This window comes from Colletes latitarsis, chromosome 13, assembly GCF_051014445.1.
Source record: "Colletes latitarsis isolate SP2378_abdomen chromosome 13, iyColLati1, whole genome shotgun sequence".
In the NCBI taxonomy this organism is placed as follows: domain Eukaryota; kingdom Metazoa; phylum Arthropoda; class Insecta; order Hymenoptera; family Colletidae; genus Colletes; species Colletes latitarsis.
The window spans coordinates 10,405,700-10,426,223 of NC_135146.1; the positions used below are offsets into that span (position 1 = coordinate 10,405,700).

The following is a 20,524-nucleotide window of genomic DNA, read 5'->3' on the forward strand; positions in this document are numbered from 1 at the left end:
CACTAAATCTTCATTTGTTACTATCGTTTCAGGGTTTACGATCGTAACGATGGAGATGTATGAAAATGAAAATGTGTGAATGAATCGTTTCGAACAGTGACTTGCAAGTCCTTTCAGGACCTGTATCCCCCCTCAAATTGCAAATTTACTCAAATATTTTGCAATTATTCCCAATTCTGCTATTTTGTTAATCTTCAATACCAACCAACAAGATTTTTAAATACACTAAATCTTCATTTGTTACTATCGTTTCAGGGTTTACGATCGTAACGATGGAGATGTATAAAAATGAAAATATATGAATCAATCGTTTCAAACAGTGACTTGCAAGTCCTTTCAGGACCTCTACCCCCCCTCAAATTGCTAATTTACTCAAATATTTTGCAATTATTCCCAATTCTGCTATTTTGTTAATCTTCAATACCAATCAAAAAGATTTTTAAATACACTAAATCTTCATTTCTTACTATCTATTCAGGTTTCACGATCGTAACGATAAAAACGTAAGAAAATGAAAACGTATTAATCAATCGTTTCAAACATCGATTTGCAAGTCTTTTCAGGACCTCTATCCCTCCTCAAATTGCTAATTTACTCAAATATTTTGCAATTATTCCCAATTCTGCTATTTTGTTAATCTTCACTACCAACCAACAAGATTTTTAAATACACTAAATCTTCATTTCTTACTATCGTTTCAGGGTTTACGATCGTAACGATGGAGATGTATAAAAATGAAAATATATGAATCAATCGTTTCAAACAGTGACTTGCAAGTCTTTTCAGGACCTCTATCCCCCCTCAAATTGCTAATTTACTCAAATATTTTGCAATTATTCCCAATTCTGCTATTTTGTTAATCTTCAATACCAACCAACAAGATTTTTAAATACACTAAATCTTCATTTCTTACTATCTATTCAGGGTTCACGATCGTAACGGTAAAAACGTAAGAAAATGAAAACGTATGAATCAATCGTTTCAAACAGTGACTTGCAAGTCCTTTCAGGACCTGTATCCCCCCTCAAATTGCAAATTTACTCAAATATTTTGCAATTATTCCCAATTCTGCTATTTTGTTAATCTTCAATACCAACCAACAAGATTTTTAAATACACTAAATCTTCATTTCTTACTATCTATTCAGGGTTCACGATCGTAACGATAAAAACGTAAGAAAATGAAAACGTATGAATCAATCGTTTCAAACATCGATTTGCAAGTCTTTTCAGGACCTCTATCCTCCATCAAATTGCTAATTTACTCAAATATTTTGCAATTATTCCCAATTCTGCTATTTTGTTAGTCTCCAATATCAATCAACAAGATTTTTAAATACACTAAATCTTCATTTCTTACTATCTATTCAGGTTTCACGATCGTAACGATAAAAACGTAAGAAAATGAAAACGTATGAATCAATCGTTTCAAACATCGATTTGCAAGTCTTTTCAGGACCTCTATCCTCCATCAAATTGCTAATTTACTCAAATATTTTGCAATTATTCCCAATTCTGCTATTTTGTTAGTCTCCAATATCAATCAACAAGATTTTTAAATACAATAAATCTTCATTTCTTACTATCTATTCAGGTTTCACGATCGTAACGATAAAAACGTAAGAAAATGAAAACGTATGAATCAATCGTTTCAAACATCGATTTGCAAGTCTTTTCAGGACCTCTATCCCTCCTCAAATTGCTAATTTACTCAAATATTTTGCAATTATTCCCAATTCTGCTATTTTGTTAATCTTCAATACCAACCAACAAGATTTTTAAATACACTAAATCTTCATTTCTTACTATCTATTCAGGGTTCACGATCGTAACGATAAAAACGTAAGAAAATGAAAACGTATGAATCAATCGTTTCAAACATCGATTTGCAAGTCTTTTCAGGACCTCTATCCCCCATCAAATTGCAAATTTACTCAAATATTTTGCAATTATTCCCAATTCTACTATTTGGTTAGTCTCCAATATCAATCAACAAGATTTTTAAATACACTAAATCTTCATTTCTTACTATCTATTCAGGGTTCACGATCGTAACGATAAAAACGTTAGAAAATGAAAACGTATGAATCAATCGTTTCAAACAGTGACTTGCAAGTCCTTTCAGGACCTCTCTATCCCCCCTCAAATTGCTAATTTACTCAAATATTTTGCAATTATTCCCAATTCTGCTATTTTGTTAATCTTCACTACCAACCAACAAGATTTTTAAATACACTAAATCTTCATTTCTTACTATCTATTCAGGGTTCACGATCGTAACGATAAAAACGTAAGAAAATGAAAACGTATGAATCAATCGTTTCAAACATCGATTTGCAAGTCTTTTCAGGACCTCTATCCCCCAACAAATTGCTAATTTACTCAAATATTTTGCAATTATTCCCAATTCTGCTATTTTGTTAATCTTCAATACCAACCAACAAGATTTTTAAATACACTAAATCTTCATTTCTTACTATCTATTCAGGTTTCACGATCGTAACGATAAAAACGTAAGAAAATGAAAACGTATTAATCAATCGTTTCAAACATCGATTTGCAAGTCCTTTCAGGACCTGTATCCCCCCTCAAATTGCTAATTTACTCAAATATTTTGCAATTATTCCCAATTCTGCTATTTTGTTAATCTTCAATACCAACCAACAAGATTTTTAAATACACTAAATCTTCATTTCTTACTATCTATTCAGAGTCCACGATCGTAACGATAAAAACGTAAGAAAATGAAAACGTATGAATCAATCGTTTCAAACATCGATTTGCAAGTCTTTTCAGGACCTCTATCCTCCATCAAATTGCTAATTTACTCAAATATTTTGCAATTATTCCCAATTCTGCTATTTTGTTAGTCTCCAATATCAATCAACAAGATTTTTAAATACACTAAATCTTCATTTCTTACTATCTATTCAGGGTTCACGATCGTAACGATAAAAACGTATGAATCAATCGCGCGAGAGGCGAGGTCGAGGAGTCTCGGGGCTGTAAAAATTGATTTATTAGGAAAATCTTCCGCAACGGTGGGGACCACTTGCGAATTCAGCATGTTGCTCCTTCGTCTTCGGTAGCGATTTACGTGTAGTAAATATCAGGATATCGCACGGGCGCCGCGATCCTTCCAATTTTCCTACTGGCTTTTCCTCTAGCAAACTTGTAGGTCACGTACGGAAATATGAGTATTGCAATATGGAGAGCCTGTTCGGAGATAAGCGTTTTGATCGTTGATTCGCCAGACACGTAGCTGTCCCATTGGCACGATTTCGTATTCATACAGACACACGGTAGACAGAGTAAACGTTTCGATTATTACAACTCTGTTTCCATTACTTGGTTCTTGGAAGCTCAGTCGATAACAAGTCGAAGCCCAGTTTATACACTGCCTTTGCTAAAGATTTGCCCATCGAAATCGCTGGTGCTTCTAGCTGTTGACCTTTTGCACTGAAAAAGTCTCACAGCTCCATTAATGTGGAAGATAGTTTGGGTTTGGAGAGAAAAATTATTTATTGAAAATGTAATTTGAGGCTAGAAATGGTTACTTGAAATTGTATTTATATGAAATACTTTATAATCAGATTATTGTATATTAATGTTTAGACGACTATAAATCGTGCAATAGTGAATATATTTAAATGGAAATTTTTTCTGAAGTAGAGTTCATGGTTAATTATAACGAAAATCAAGAATATTAATTTCTTGATTGAGGCTTTATTAAAAAGTTATTTAAACATTAAATTAGAAATCTTCGAATCGTTCTGGAAAAATTATTTTTGGTTGTGGGGATCAATTACAATCGTTTTTGGTCATTAGACATACCCCCGAAATTCCACGCATTTTCGAGAAAAAAATTCATTACTGGAAATATAATGCCTGATCATGACTGTCTGTTATCCTGAAAACTGAAAAATTTCCAATCATTATAAAAAAATTATTTCTGGCTACAAGGGATAATTACAACCGTTTTTGGTCATTAGACATACCCCCGAAATCCCACGTATTTTCGAGAAAAAAATTCGAATAGATGCTGAAATTTTTCAGCGAAAAAAAAAAATTTCAAATAATTCTGAAAAAATTATTTTCTATTGTGGGGGTCAATTACAATCATTTTAGGTCATTACACATATCCTCGAAATTCTACCCACTTTCGAGAAAAAAATTCAGAAAGGTTGACAAATTTTTCGACAAAATTAAAAAATATCAAATCGTTCTGAAAAAATTATTTTCTACTGTGGGGGTCAATTACAATCGTTTTTGGTCGTTAGACATACCCCCGAAATCCTATTCAGTTTCGAGAAAAAAATTCATTACCGAAAATTTCATGTCTGACCATAGCGTCAATATGTTTCACTGAAATTTCATGCGTATCTTTGAAACATCATAACTTCTGAACGGATTGGACGATTTTAATGTTTAAAAAGGCAAACGACGCGTTTTTTAGTGGAGAATATGTAGGAATTATAAAATTATTCGAAAAGTTGTTCCTTGATCCCTTAAATTTACAAAACGCCCATAAACATGGTTCAATTTTCAAACAGTCATAACTCTTAGAATAGTGAATATATTTTAATGAAACTTTTTTCTGAAGTAGAGCTCATGGTCACCTACAAAAAAGTATGAGACAAAATTTCTGTACAACGCGAAACAAATTTATTAAAAATCAAAAACGAAGTTGTAAGAAAAATCGACAGGGGGTAGCTGCTGAAATTTTTCGACATAAAAAAAAATTTCAAATCGTTCTGAAAAAATATTTTCGTCTGCGGGGGTCAATTGCAATCACATTTGGTGAATACACATACATTCGAAATCCTTCACATTTTCGAGAAAAAAATTCGGGAAGGTTGACAAATTTTTCGACAAAATTGAAAAATATCAAATCGTTCTAAAAAAATTCCTTTCCTTTGCAGGGGTCAATTACAATCGTTTTTGGTCATTAGACAAACCCCCGAAATCCTACGCATTTTCAAGAAAAAAATTCATTACTAAAAATATAATGTCTGACCATAACTGTCTCTTACCCTGAAAACTGGAAACTTTCAAATCATTATAAAAAAATTATTTCTGGTTGCAGGGGTCAATTACAATCGTTTTTCGTCATTAGACACACCCCCGAAATTCCACGCATTTTCGAGAAAAAAATTCAAATAAACACTGAAATTTTTCAGCTAAAAAAAAAAAATTTCAAATCGTTCTAGAAAAATTATTGTCGATTGCAGAGGTCAATTACAATCGTTTTTGGTCATTAGGCATACCCCCAAAATCCCACGCATTTTCGAGAAAAAAATTCAAATAAATACTGAAATTTTTCAGCGAAAAAAAAAAATTTTCAAATCGTTCTAAAAAAATTATTTTCGCTTACAGAGGTCAATTGCAATCATTTTTTATCATTATATATACCCCAAAAATCCCACGCATTCTCAAGAAAAAAATTCAAATAAATACTGAAATTTGTCAGCGAAAAAAAAAAATTTCAAATCGTTCTAAAAAAATTATTTTCAGTTTTAGGGGTCAATTGCAATCATTTTTGATCATTAGACATACCTCCAAAATCCTAAGCATTTCCAAGAAAAAAATTCAAATAAATACTGAAATTTTTCAGCGAAAAAAAAAAAATTTCAAATCGTTCTAAAAAAATTATTTTCAGTTTTAGGGTTCAATTGCAATCATTTTTGATCATTAGACATACCCCCGAAATCCCACGCGTTTTCAAGAAAAAAATTCAAATAAATGCTGAAATTTTTCAGCGAAAAAAAAAAAATTTCAAATCGTTCTAAAAAAATTATTTTCAGTTTTAGGGTTCAATTGCAATCATTTTTGATCATTAGACATACCCCCAAAATCCCACGCATTCTCAAGAAAAAAATTCCAATAGGTGCTGAAATTTTTCAACTAAAAAAAAAATTTCAAATCCTAGTCTTCTATCTGCCAGTAACTTAGACAGTCGTAATAATGGGTAAATTAGAATTTCGACGTTCGCGGTGTGTACCAACGAGCACAAAATTCGATTTACAAAACGCGTTCGAGTTTTGAATAAATCATACTTTCCATCTTCCCCGGCCAGGCTCGATCGATTCCTCACAAAAGTGGAGCAGATTCTCTATGTTTGTCGAGGAACCAGTTATTTTCCTAGAAACATCTCGCAATTTACTCGTTCTTAACAATAGACCTCGCGTCGTAGTTTCATTGTACCTTGGTCGATCTGATCTAGAGGCAGCTTAACGTTTTAATCTACGCGAGCCTCGAGAGGGCGTCGACCAAAGAGGATTCTGCGTTTTGTCACACGCTCTTGGGACCTATCGCCACAGAGCGCAATAAAACCTTAAACGTCCTGGTTTCAGACGATAAATAGAATTACTCGACTCTTTAGAATAATAGGTACTGTAATTCGCTGAGAGGTGATTAAAGCTCCACTCTGACAGAGAAAAAGCACCCTGGAACGGGGATAAAACAGACAGAAATAAAGGGGATTAAAAGTAAATGTAATTATACAAGAGTGAGTGAGCATTGAGAGTCAACATTTATGTTATCGTGCATTTATGTTCAAAGTGGCACTCACGTTTGATGGACTTGGCCCAACGCTTCTTTCGGTCCTCGAGACACTCGCGAGAAGCACTCTGGTGTTGCTTTCGGTGGTCTCTAGGAGATTTCGCCTTTGTTTCCTTTGCAGTCGCCAATCGCTTTCTTTTCGATGTGATGTTCGACCTGGAAAATGGACGAAAAGGGAACTCGATGACTAGGATGTGGAGCTGTTTATAATCTCGTGGCTACAGTGGCGACATCTAGCGTGAGGATGGAGATCGTGAGAGGATTCACGTGTTTTTCGATCGAGTCGAGTTGTTTGTTGGAGCTTTATGGTCGTGTAGATTATACAGAGTGTTAGGGCAACCCTGGGAAAAATTTTAATGGGAGATTCTAGAGGCCAAAATAAGACGAAAATCAAGAATATCAATTTGTTGATGGAGGCTTCGTTAAAAAGTTATTAACGTTCAAAGTTACACCTGTGAGACGGGAACCTTGCGCGCCGCGTGCACGGAACATCAAACGTTAATAACTTTTTAACAAAGCCTCTATCAACAAATTGCTATTCTTAATTTTCGTCTTATTTTGGTCTCCAGAATCTCGCATTAAAATTTTTCCCAGGGTTGTCTAACACTCTCTATAGTCCTTCTGTTACGAAAATAAAACTTGTGGATCGTGATCCAGAATATGGAATATTTTCCAAGATAAATTAATAGTATAACCAATTTTGTAAACCAATGCACGAGTCATATTTGTGTCGATGACTATAATTCGTGGTTGGACGATAGAAAATGAACAATTTCGAAAAGTGGGTTAGGAATCACTATCGTTGAATTAAAAGATGTTATATTTCTGTTGAATTAAAAGATTGAGCAATACTATTCTGAAATGAATCTAAAAAAAATTTGGGAAAAATTTTAATGGGGAATTCTGGAGGCCAAAATAAGAAAAAAATCAAGAATATCAATTTGTTGATGGAGGCTTCGTTAAAAAGTTATTAACGTTCAAAGTTACACCTGTGAGACGGGAACCTTGCGCGCCGCGTGCACGGAACTTCAAACGTTAATAACTTTTTAACAAAGCCACTATCAACAAATTGCTATTCTTAATTTTCGTCTTATTTTGGTCTCCAGAATCTCCCATTAAAATTTTTCCCAGGGTTGTCGAACACTCTCTATAGTCCTTCTGTTACGAAAATAAAACTTGTGGATCGTGATCCAGAATATGGAATATTTTCCAAGATAAATTAATAGTATAACCAATTGTGTAAACCAATGCACGAGTCATATTTGTGTCGATGACTATAATTCGTGGTTGGACGATAGAAAATGAACAATTTCGAAAAGTGGGTTAGGAATCACTATCGTTGAATTAAAAGATGTTATATTTCTGTTGAATTAAAAGATTGAGCAATACTATTCTGAAATGAATCTAAAAAAAATTTGGGAAAAATTTTAATGGGGAATTCTGGAGGCCAAAATAAGACGAAAATCAAGAATATCAATTTGTTGATGGAGGCTTCGTTAAAAAGTTATTAACGTTCAAAGTTACACCTGTGAGACGGGAACCTTGCGCGACGCGTGCACGGAACTTCAAACGTTAATAACTTTTTAGCAAAGCCTCTATCAACAAATTGCTATTCTTAATTTTCGTCTTATTTTGGTCTCCAGAATCTCCCATTAAAATTTTTCCCAGGGTTGTCGAACACTCTCTATAGTCCTTCTGTTACGAAAATAAAACTTGTGTATCGTGATCCAGAATATGGAATATTTTCCAAGATAAATTAATAGTATAACCAATTATGTAAACCAATGCACGAGTCATATTTGTGTCGATGACTATAATTCGTGGTTAGACGATAGAAAATGAACAATTTCGAAAAGTGGATTAGGAATCACAAACGTTGAATTAAAAGATGTTATATTTCTGTTGAATTAAAAGATTGAGCAATACTATTCTGAAATGAATCTAAAAAAAATTTGGGAAAAATTTTAATGGGGAATTCTGGAGGCCAAAATAAGACGAAAATTAAGAATATTAATTTGTTGATGGAGGCTTCGTTAAAAAGTTATTAACGTTTAAAGTTTCAATAGTACTGAATTTTTTTCTAGAAAATGGGTAGGATTTCGAGGTTGTCTCTATTGACCAAAAGTGATTGCAATTGACCCCCGCAACTGAAAATAATTTTTTCAAAAGGATTTGAAACTCTTCAATTTTCAGGGTAATAGACAGTTATGGTCAGACATTATATTTTTAGTAATGAATTTTTTTCTCGAAAGTGCGTAGGATTTCGGGGGTATGTCTGTTCACCAAAAATGATTGTATTTAACCCACGCAACCGAAAATAATTTTTCCACAACGATTTGAAATTTCTTTTTCATTGAAAAATTTTCCCCCACGTCGATTTTTCTTGAAAATTCGTTTTTGATTTTTCATGAGTTTGTCTGGCGCTGTACAGAAATGTTGTCTAATACTTTTCTGTAGGTATCCATAAGTTCTAGATACGGGCTAAATTTCAATGAATTCCATGAATTTTTATAGGAGTTATGGGCGTTTGAAAATTGGTCCATTTTTATGGAGTTTCTTTTCACTTTATGGGGTTAAGGAACAACATTTCGAATATTTTTAGAATTTCTACATATTCTTCACCAAAATACGCGTCGTTTGCATTTTGAAACAGTAAAATCCTCCAATCTGTTCAGAAGTTATGATGTTTTAAACTTATGTATGAAATTTCAGTGAAACATATCAATGTATGGTCAGACATTCCATTTTCGGTAAGGATTTTTTTTCTCGAAAGTGCGTAGGATTTCGGGGGTATGTCTATTCACCAAAAATGCTTGTTATTGACTCCTGCAACTAAATATAATTTTTTTAATATGATTTGAAATTTTTTAAATTTGTCAAAAAATGTCACACTCTTCTCGAATTTTTTCCTAGAAAGTGGGTAGAATTTCGAGGGTATGTCTGATGACCAAAATTGATTGTAATTGACCCCTGCAACCGAAAATAATTTTTTTAGAACGGTTTGAAATTTTATTTTTTCACCGAAAACTTAGTCACCTACCCCCTATCGATTTTTCTTAAAAATTCGTTTTTCATTTTTAATAAATTTGATTGACGTCCTACGAAGATTTTGTTTAATACTTTTTTGTAGGTATCCATGGGCTCTGCTTCAGAAAAAAGTTTCATTAAAATATATTCACTATTGTAGGAGTTATGGTCGTTTGAAAATTGGACCATTGTTATGTGGTTTTTCTCATTTTGCGGGGTCAAGGATCAACTTTCCGAATATTTTTACAATTTCTACATATTCTCTAGCAAAATACACGTCGTTTGATTTTTTAAACATTAAAATCGTCCAATCCGTTCAGAAGTTATGACGTTCTGAAGATTGTGTTCCTCTTCGATGCATAATGCCTGGTATTTTAATTTAACGAGTAGTAATTACCGGGCTGTGCGACCATGCGTGTGTGCACATGTGAGTTGACCTTTGTGCAATAACCACCATAGGTTTGGAATGCCTGTTCTATGATCACCAACGCGAATAATGGTCCGCCACGATTTCATGCGGTAGCGATTGATGATAGTATTATGGAATTTTTATACGAAATGAATCGAAAATACTCGTTGGGGGTAGTTCGTCCGCGTGGAATTGTGTGTTCGATTTTCTTTGCATCGAGAATCACGATTCCTTTTTTTTTAAGAGGGCAGCTTTTCATGTGAGACCTCGAAAAAAAAACAACTTATTTTTTTATTTCGTTTTTAGAAAGTATATAGAGTGGCATAAGTATTGAGACAGTATGGTTGTGATGTGATGTGATACAAATGCTTGTAACTAGGAGAGAAATTGGATTTCGGGGGTAGGTCTATTCACCAAAAATTATTGTAATTAACCTCTGCAAAGGATAATAATTTTTTCAGAACGATTTGACATTTTTTTATTTTGTTCAAAAATTTGAGAATTTTTTTCTCGAAAGTGGGTAGGATTTCGAGGGTATGTATAATGACCAAAAATGTTTGTAATTGACCCCCTCAACAGAAAATAATTTTTCTAGAACGATTTGAAATTTTTCTTTCAAATTTCAGCACCTCAATTTCAGCCTGTTGATTTTTCTTATAAATTCGTTTTTCATTTTTATTAAATTTGTTCGACGTCTTTCGGAAATTTTGTTTAGTACTTTTTTGTAGGGTTCCATGAGCTCCACTTCCTCCCAAAATTTCAATCCAATATATTCACTATTCTGGGAGTTATGGCCGTTTGAAAATTGGACCATTTTTATGGGGGTTTTTCTGACTTTGCGGGGTTAAGGTGCAACATTTCGAATTTTCTTAGAATTTCTACATATATTTCACTAAAATACGCGTTATTTGCATTTTGAAACATTAAAATCATCCAATCCATTCAGAAGTTATGATATTTTAAACATTTGCATGAAATTTCAATGCAGTTTCTAGCCAGAAATTATATTTTCTGTAAAGAATTTTTTTCTCGGAAGTGCGTAGGATTTCAGGGGTATGTCTAATGACCAAAAATAATTGTAACTGTCCCCCGCAACAGAAAATAATTTTTTCAAAATGATTTGAAATTGTTTAATTTCGCTGATAAATTTCAGCTCCTACTCCCTGTCGATTTTTCTTAAAAATTCCTTTTTCATTTTTAGTAAATTTGTTTGGCATTGTACAGAAAAGTTGTTTAATACTTTTTTGTAGGTACCTACGAGCTCTATGCCAGAAAAAAGTTTCATTGGAATATATTGACTATTGTAAGAGTTATGGCTGTTTGATGATTGGACAATTTTTATGGGGGTTTTGTAACTTTACGGGGTCAAGGAACAACTTTTCAAATATTTTTATAATTCCTACATATTCTCCACTAAAATACGCGTTGTTTGCCTTTTTAAACATTAAAATCGCCCAATCCGTTCAGGAGTTATGACGTTTTAAAGATACGTATGAAATTTCAGTGAAACATATCGACGCTATAGTCAGACATGAAATTTTCCGTAATGAATTTTTTTCTCGAAACTGAGTAGGATTTCAGGGGTATGTCTGTTGACCAAAAATGCTTTCAATTGACCCCCTCAACAGAAAATAATTTTTCTAGAACGATTTGAAATTTTTCTTCCAAATTTCAGCACCTCAATTTCAGCCTGTTGATTTTTCTTATAAATTCGTTTTTCATTTTTATTAAATTTGTTCGACGTCTTGCGGAAATTTTGTTTAGTACTTTTTTGTAGGGTTCCATGAGCTCCACTTCCTCCCAAAATTTCAATCCAATATATTCACTATTCTGGGAGTTATGGCCGTTTGAAAATTGGACCATTTTTATGGGGGTTTTTTTGACTTTACGGGGTTAAGGAGCAACATTTCGAATTTTCTTAGAATTTCTACATATATTTCACTAAAATACGCGTTATTTGCATTTTGAAACATTAAAATCATCCAATCCATTCAGAAGTTATGATATTTTAAACATTTGCATGAAATTTCGAGGCAGTTTCTAGCCAGAAATTATATTTTCTGTAAAGAATTTTTTTTTCGGAAGTGCGTAGGATTTCGGGGGTATGTCTGTTGACCAAAAATGCTTGCAATTGACCCCTGCAAGTGAAAATAATTTTTGCAGAATGATTTGAAATTGTTTAATTCCGCTGATAAATTTCAGCACCTACCCCCTGTCGATTTTTCTTAAAAATTTCTTTTTCATTTTTAGTAAATTTGTTTGGCATTGTACAGAAAAGTTGTTTAATACTTTTTTGTAGGTACCTACGAGCTCTACGCCAGAAAAAAGTTTCATTGGAATATATTCACAATTGTAGGAGTTATGGCTGTTTGAAAATTGGACCATTTTTATGGGGTTTTTCTTATTTTGCGGGGTGTAGGACCAACTTTTCGAATTATTTTATAATTCCTACATATTCTCCACTAAAATACGCGTCGTTTGCCTTTTTAAACATTAAAATCGCCCAATCCGTTCAGGAGTTATGATGTTTTAAAGATACGTATGAAATTTCAGTGAAACATATCGACGCTATAGTCAGACATGAAATTTTCGGTAATGAATTTTTTTCTCGAAACTGAGTAGGATTTCGGGGGTATGTCTGTTGACCAAAAATGCTTGCAATTGACCCCTGCAAGTGAAAATAATTTTTCCAGAACGATTTGAAATTTTCGAATTTAATTGTTAATAACTTGTTATCGTCTCAGTCATGAAATTGATATTCTTGATTTTCGTCTTATTTGGGCCTCCAGAATCTTCCATTAAAATTTTACCCAGGGGTGGTCGAACACTCTGTATACATTGATTCACAAAACATTAAAAAGTTTCCATTTTAAAATTTTAAAAATCGCATTTACTTCAAAAATAAAAATAAGGAAAGGCCGAAGAAATGACAGCCTAGACCACAATACTCCCTTAAGCTCGCTCAGTGTCACGTTACCAAGATTCGCGGCGTTTAAATCCAAGAATGGGATCCCAAGGTCGTTGGGAAGGGGAAGAAAAATAATAAAAAGTGCAACGAAGAGGTTGTTTGGAATAAAGAGTGGTCGAGTGGTCGGGCAAAGGGTGAGAACACGCAACAAAGGGGTTGTTTCTCACTCGGGGAAGTCCCATTCGTCTAAGTCTAACAGATGGCGACACTGCATCCCTCAAAAACTCCATATTCCTAAACCTGCCCCCTTTCTACCAAATAAACCCACGAAAAGTGACTAAAAATCATTAAAAAATCAATTTTGCATTCCCAAAGGATAGTTGAATAAACTGCAATAATAAACAACAGCGTTAGATGTATCATTCACCCAAAAAAAATTAACACGATTAAATCTTGCAACTCGAGACCACCTCGGTGTTACGTTACCAAGATTCGCGGCGTTTAAAGCCAAGAATGGGATCCCAAGGTCGTTGGGAAGGGGAAGAAAAATAATAAAAAGTGCAACGAAGAGGTTGTTTGGAATAAAGAGTGGTCGAGTGGTCAGGCAGAGGGTGAGAACACGCAACAAAGGGGTTGTTTCGCGCGATTCGTCAGAGGTCAAGCGAAAGAAGAGAACCGCGACAGGTTTAGCCAGTTCTTCGCAGGCATTCCGTAACTTTATTTCCCCGAGGATCGCTCCACCGGAGTTTATCGCTCGAGGTAACGCCATTCTGTTCCTTGTTTTATACTCCAGGCCCTCATCGTTCGTCCAGGCTCCTTCTTCCCCCCTTTATTCCCTTATTTCCACCGTCTGCATTCACCCCGGAGCCGTCCTCGTCTGGTTCCCCAGGTTCCGTCTGCCTCGAAGCAGCTACGCGCCTGTCTCGAACTCTCCAACGTTCCGGGAACAATCAGGATTTCGGAATATCTGATAGCGTGTGCTTAGGATAAGAGACCCAGCTGCTTCTTCGATTGCTCTGATCTTGGTACCGGGGAACCACTGAGGCATCCGCGAATATTCAATCACCCAGCCTCCATAGTTTCCAAACCGCCATTATGTCTACTTCTTTGTATCCTTCCTGGTTCTCTGGCGAACTCGTCTCCATAATCAAACGTAAGAAACCACGCAGACGGTTCACAATCGCCAATGAAGACTACCTAGTATCTTCCAATGATTCCTAATCGTTCCTCTAAATTTGAAATCGTTTTGGAATTTTGTCAATTCGGTAGAGAAGTCTATGTCACCTGACACTTGCATTTGATGAATTTTTTTGAATCTCTATATGGGGTGTTCAGGCACTTCTGGGGGAGAAATTGTAATGGAAGATTCTGGAGGCCAATATAAGACGAAAGTGAAGAATATCAATTTGTTGATGGAGGTTTTGATAAAAAGTTATTAATAATTAAATTGAAAAATTTCAAATAGTTCTGGAAAAATTATTTTTGGTTACAGGGGTCGATTGCAAGCATTTTTGGTCAACAGACATACCCCCGAAATTCTACTCAGTTTCGAGAAAAAAATTCGTTACCGAAAATATAATGTCTGATCATGAATGGGTGATTTCCCTGAAATTTCACGTGTTTCAAATCGTTCTAAAAAAATTATGTTTAGTTGCAGGGGTCGATCGCAATCATTTTTGGTTATTACACATACCTCCGAAATCCTAACCATTTTCGAGAAAAAAATTCCTTACCGAAAATATAATTTCGACGGAAAAAAAAAATTTCAAATCGTTTTGGAAAAATTAGTGTCAGCTGCAGGGGTCAATTGCAAGCATATTTGGTCGACAGACATACCCCCGAAATTCTACTCAGTTTCGAGAAAAAAATTCGTAACCGAAAATATAATGTCTGATCATGAATGGGTGATTTCCCTGAAATTTCACGTGTTTCAAATCGTTCTGAAAAAATTATGTTTAGTTGCAGGGGTCGATCGCAATCATTTTTAGTTATTACACATACCTCCGAAATCCTAACCATTCTCGAGAAAAAAATTCCTTACTGAAAATATAATTTCGACGGAAAAAAAAAATTTCAAATCGTTTTGGAAAAATTAGTGTCAGTTGCAGGGGTCAATTGCAAGCATTTTTGGTCGATAGACATGCCCCCGAAATCCTACTCAGTTTCGAGAAAAAAATTCATTACCGAAAATTTGATGTCTGACTATAGCGTCGATATGTTTCACTGAAATTTCATGCGTATCTTTAAAACATCATAACTTCTGAACGGATTGGGCGATTTTAATGTTTAAAAAGGCAAACATCGCGTATTTTAGTGGAGAATATGTAGAAATTATAAAAATATTCGAAAAGTTGGTCCTTGATCTCGTAAAGTTAGAAAACCCACATAAAAATGGTTCAATCTTCAATCAGCCATAATTCCTACAATAGTGAATATATTCCAATGAAACTTTTTTCTGAAGTAGAGCTCATGGGTACCTACAAAAAAGTATTAAACAACTTTTCTGTACAACGCCAAACAAATTTATTAAAAATCAAAAAGGAATTTTTAAGAAAAATCGACAGGGGGTAGGTGCAGAAATTTATCAGCGGAATTAAACAATTTCAAATCGTTCTAAAAAATTATTTTCTGTTGCGAGGGTCAATTACAATCATTTTTGGTCATTAGACATACCCTCGAAATCCTACACACTTTCGAGAAAAAAAATTCTTTACAGAAAATATAATTTCTGGCTAGAAACTGCCTTGAAATTTCATGCAAATGTTTAAAATATCATAACTTCTGAATGGATTGGATGATTTTAATGTTTCAGAATGCAAATAACGCGTATTTTAGTGAAATATATGTAGAAATTCTAAGAAAATTCGAAATGTTGCACCTTAACCCCGCAAAGTCAGAAAACCCCCTATAAAAATGGTCCAAATTTCAAACGGCCATAACTTCCAGAATAGTGAATATATTGGATTGAAATTTTGGGAGGAAATGGAGCTAATGGAACCCTACAAAAAAGTACTAAACAAAATTTCCGTAAAACGTCGAATAAATTTAATAAAAATGGAAAACGAATTTATAAGAAAAATCAACAGGCTGAAATTGAGGTGCTGAAATTTGAAAGAAAAATTTGAAATCCTTCTGGAAAAATTATTTTCTGTTGCGGTGGTCAATTACAATCATTTTTGGTCATTAGACATATCCCCGAAATCCTACTCAGTTTCGAAAAAAAAATTCCTAACCTAAAATATAATTTCTGGTCAGAAATGTTTGAACGAAATTTCATTCGAATCTGTAAAACGTCATAACTTACGAACGGATTCAAGGATTTTAATGTTTAAAAAGGCAAACGACGCGTATTTTAGTGGAGAATATGTAGAAATTATAAAAATATTCGAAAAGTTGGTCCCTGACCCCGTAAAGTTACAAAACCCCCATAAAAATGGTTCAATTTTCCAACAGCCATAATTCTTGCAATAGTGAATATATTGCAATGAAACTTTTTTCTGAAGTAGAGCTCATGGGTACCTACAAAAAAGTATTAAACAACTTTTCTGTACAATGCCAATAAAATTTATTAAAAATGGGAAACGAATTATTTAAATAATCGACAGGGGGTAGGTACTGAAATTTATCAGCGAAATTAAACAATTTCAAATCATTCTGAAAAAAATATTTTCGTCTGCAGGGGTCAATTGCAATCATATTTGGTGAACACATATACCTTCGAAATACTTCACACTTTCGAGAAAAAAATTCAGGAAGGTGGACAAATTACTCGACAAAATTACGAAATTCCAAATCATTTTGGAAAAATTATTTTTGGTTACAGGGGTCAATTACTATCATTTTTGGTGAACAGACATACCCCCGAAATCCTACGCATTTTCAAGAAAAAAATTCATTACTGAAAATATAATGTCTGATCGTAACTGTCTGTTTCCCTGAAAATTGAAAAGTTTCAAATCGTTTTAAAAAAATTATTTTCATTTCTGGGGATTAATTAAAATCATTTTTGGTCAATAGACATATCCTCGAAATCCTACGCAGTTTCGAGAAAAAAATTCAGGAAGGTGGACAAATTTCTCGACAAAATTACAAAATTCCAAATCATTTTGGAAAAATTATTGTTGGTTACAGGGGTCGATTACAATCATTTTTGGTGAATAGACACACCCCCGAAATCCTACCCACTTTCCAGAAAAAAATTAAATACTGCTGGAACTTTAAATCTTAATAACTTTTTAACGAAGCTTCCATCAACAAATTCTTAGTTTTCATCCTCTTTTGTCCTCTAGAATCTCCTATTAAAACTTTTTCTATGTGTGATCGAACACCCTGTATAACAAAAAAAATTCATAAATACTTCGTTAAGAAGTTTGTGACAATATGAAACGTGAATTCAACAATTTCAACATTCTGACTATTTTCGTTTCATTTTCTATTAACAATATTATTACTGTCATAGCTTTACCCTTTTTGTCACCTTTTAATTAAGTTTACCCAGCTCTAGCAGCATCTGAGAGTCCCCATACACTCAACTTAAGCTCTACGACGAGTGCATTTTCGAATTACCCCCTTAACAGTCCAGTTACCCCTGAAACCATGATCTGAAACCATGATCCACAGCCTTTCGACTATCCAACTGCTGGAAAGTCGTCAGAGATCAGGTAGAAATACCTTTGTCAGTTATATCGCGAATAACGAACGATCGTAAAGGTAGGGGAATCCCCTTGGTTCGCGTTGAGGAAGCTTGTCTGGCGTCTTGTCACAGTGGCGGTTACGGAGCGACATGTACAGAGGCACAGATGCAGAAAGGGGACGACTAACTCGAGAACCAGTAGCATCTCAGGCATCCGGAGGAGGGCGCCGGGGGCCAACCGCTTCTGAAAGTGGCACCTAAAACTTTAAATCTCGTATCTCGCGCCTAAGACGCCGCGCCCCTAAATATTCCATCCCTCCTTGCTCTTTCCTTTCTCCCGCGGAACGATCCCTCTTCAAGTTATCTTTCTCGGTGTATTCACAAGCGGAGTATTTCGGGCGTAAAAGGAAAACTCTTAACGAGACGAACGGTTTTTAGAATAAAGAGCTCCCCGTAATAATGCGCCCGGCTACGAGGGTGGTTCTTTCGGTAACGCAGCGAAACTTAGATTATGGCTTGCTTCGAATCCACCGGATAGATTATGGTACAGTATGTTCCCCTGGGAATGAAACGACGTTCCGTTAACAGGAGCAGTTCCCCAGGAAAATAGTAGTCGAAATAAAAAGAGAAACTCGAGGAACTTTCGTATGATGTACTGTAATATTAGTTAAATAAGATTGCAAAGGACCCTCCATTCGATCGAAATATCGGAGATGTTATCAGTATTGATTCTGTTCCCGTGTCATGGAAAAAGGCAACAAATGTGAGTGGTAGGATCTTTATGAAAATTGATATTTTTGACGATGGAATTAACGAAATGGGAGCTTCGTAGGGGGTCACCTCGAATTTTTTTTTTACTTCTCGAATTTTTTTCTAGAAAGTGGGTAGGATTTCGGGGGTAAGTCTAATGATCAAAAATGATTGCAATTGATCCCTGGAACTGAAAATAATTTTTTTAGAACGATTTGAAATTTTCTTTACGCCGAAAAATTTCAGCAAATTTCGATTTTTTTTTAAAATTCGTTTTTCATTTTTAATAAATTTATTTGACGCCCTACAAACAAGTTGTTTAATACTTTGTTGTAGGTACCCAAGTGCTCTACTTCAGAAAAAAGTTTCATTGCAATATATTCACTATTGCAAGAGTTATGGCTGTTGAAAAATTGAACCATTTTTATGGGGATTTTGTAACTTTACGGGATCAAGGAACAACTTTTCGAATATTTTTATAATTCCTACATATTCTCCACTAAAATACGCGTCGTTTGCCTTTTTAAACATTAAAATCCTTGAATTCGTTCAGAAGTTATGACTTTTTAAAGATTCGAATGAAATTTCGTTCAAACATTTCTGGCCAGAAATTATATTTTAAGAAAGGAATTTTTTTTTCGAAACTGAGTAGGATTTCGGGGATATGTCTAATGACCAAAAATGATTGTAATTGACCACCGCAACAGAAAATAATTTTTCCAGAAGGATTTGAAATTTTTCTTTCAAATTTCAGCACCTCAATTTCAGCCTGTTGATTTTTCTAATAAATTCGTTTTTCATTTTTAATAAATTTGTTCGACGTCCTACGGAAATTTTGTTTAGTACTTTTGTGTAGGTTTCCATGAGCACCACTTCCTCCCAAAATTTCAATCCAATATATTCACTATTCTAGGAGTTATGGCCGTTTGAAATTTGGACCATTTTTATGGGGGTTTTTCTGACTTTGCGGGGTTAAGGTGCAACATTTCGAATTTTCTTAGAATTTCTACATATATTTCACTAAAATACGCGTTATTTGCATTCTGAAACATTAAAATCATCCAATCTATTCAGAAGTTATGATATTTTAAACATTTGCATGAAATTTCGAGGCAGTCTCTAGCCAGAAATTATATTTTCTGTAAAGAATTTTTTTCTCGGAAGTGCGTAGGATTTCGAGGGTATGTCTAATGACCAAAAATGATTGTAATTGACCCTCGCAACCGAAAATAATTTTTTAGAACGATTTGAAATTGTTTAATTCCGCTGATAAATTTCAGCACCTACCCCCTGTCGATTTTTCTTCAAAATTCGTTTTTCATTTTTCATAAATTTGTTTGATGTTGTACAGAAATTTTGTCTAATACTTTTTTGTAGGTACCCATGAGCTCTACTTCAGAAAAAAGTTTCATTGCAATATATTCACTATTGCAAGAGTTATGGCTGTTGAAAAATTGAACCATTTTTATGGGGGTTTTGTAACTTTACGGGATCAAGGAACAACTTTTCGAATATTTTTATAATTCCTACATATTCTCCACTAAAATACGCGTCGTTTGCCTTTTTAAACATTAAAATCCTTGAATTCGTTCAGAAGTTATGACTTTTTAAAGATTCGAATGAAATTTCGTTCAAACATTTCTGGCCAGAAATTATATTTTAGGTTAGGAATTTTTTTCTCGAAAGTGCGTAGGTTTTTGAGGGTATGTCTAATAATCAAAAATGATTGCAATTGACCCCTGCAGACGAAAATATTTTTTTCAGGACAATTTGAAATATTTTTTTACGCCCAAAAATTTCAGCACCCTATCCCCTGTCGATTTTTTTTAAAACATCATTTTTCATTTTTAATAATTTTGTTTGATGCCCTACAAATAAGTTGTCTAATACTTTTTTGTAGGTATTCATGAGCTCTACTTCAGAGAAAAGTTTCGTTGAAATATATTCATTATTGTAGGAATTATGGACGTTTAAAAATTGGACCATTTTTATGGGGTTTTTCTAACTTTACGGGATCAAGAAACAACTTTTCGAAAATTTTTGTAATTTCTACACATTCTACACTAAAATACGCATCGTTTGCCTTTTTGAACATTAAAATCCGTCAATCCGATCAGAAATTATGACATTTTAAAGATTTACATGAAATTTCAGGGAAGCTTTCTGGCCAGATATTACATTTCCAGTAAAGAATTTTTTTCTCGAAAGTGCGTAGGTATTTGAGGGTATGTCTAATA

The 20,524-nt window shown here is 34.1% G+C and overlaps 2 protein-coding genes across 4 annotated transcripts in view; one reads left to right on the forward strand and one right to left on the reverse strand.

Moving 5' to 3' along the window:
• Ecd (ecdysoneless cell cycle regulator) overlaps window positions 1-6,587 on the reverse strand; it is a 73,816-nt gene extending 67,229 nt beyond the window's left edge. The window contains exon 1 of the mRNA XM_076780834.1: window positions 6,571-6,587. The gene's annotated coding sequence lies outside the window, so the exon portion shown is untranslated. The remainder of the gene's footprint in view (window positions 1-6,570) is intronic.
• Window positions 1-20,524, forward strand: part of Dpr12 (defective proboscis extension response 12) — a 236,532-nt gene that overhangs the window by 46,226 nt on the left and 169,782 nt on the right. The gene's annotated exons all lie outside the window — the stretch shown is intronic.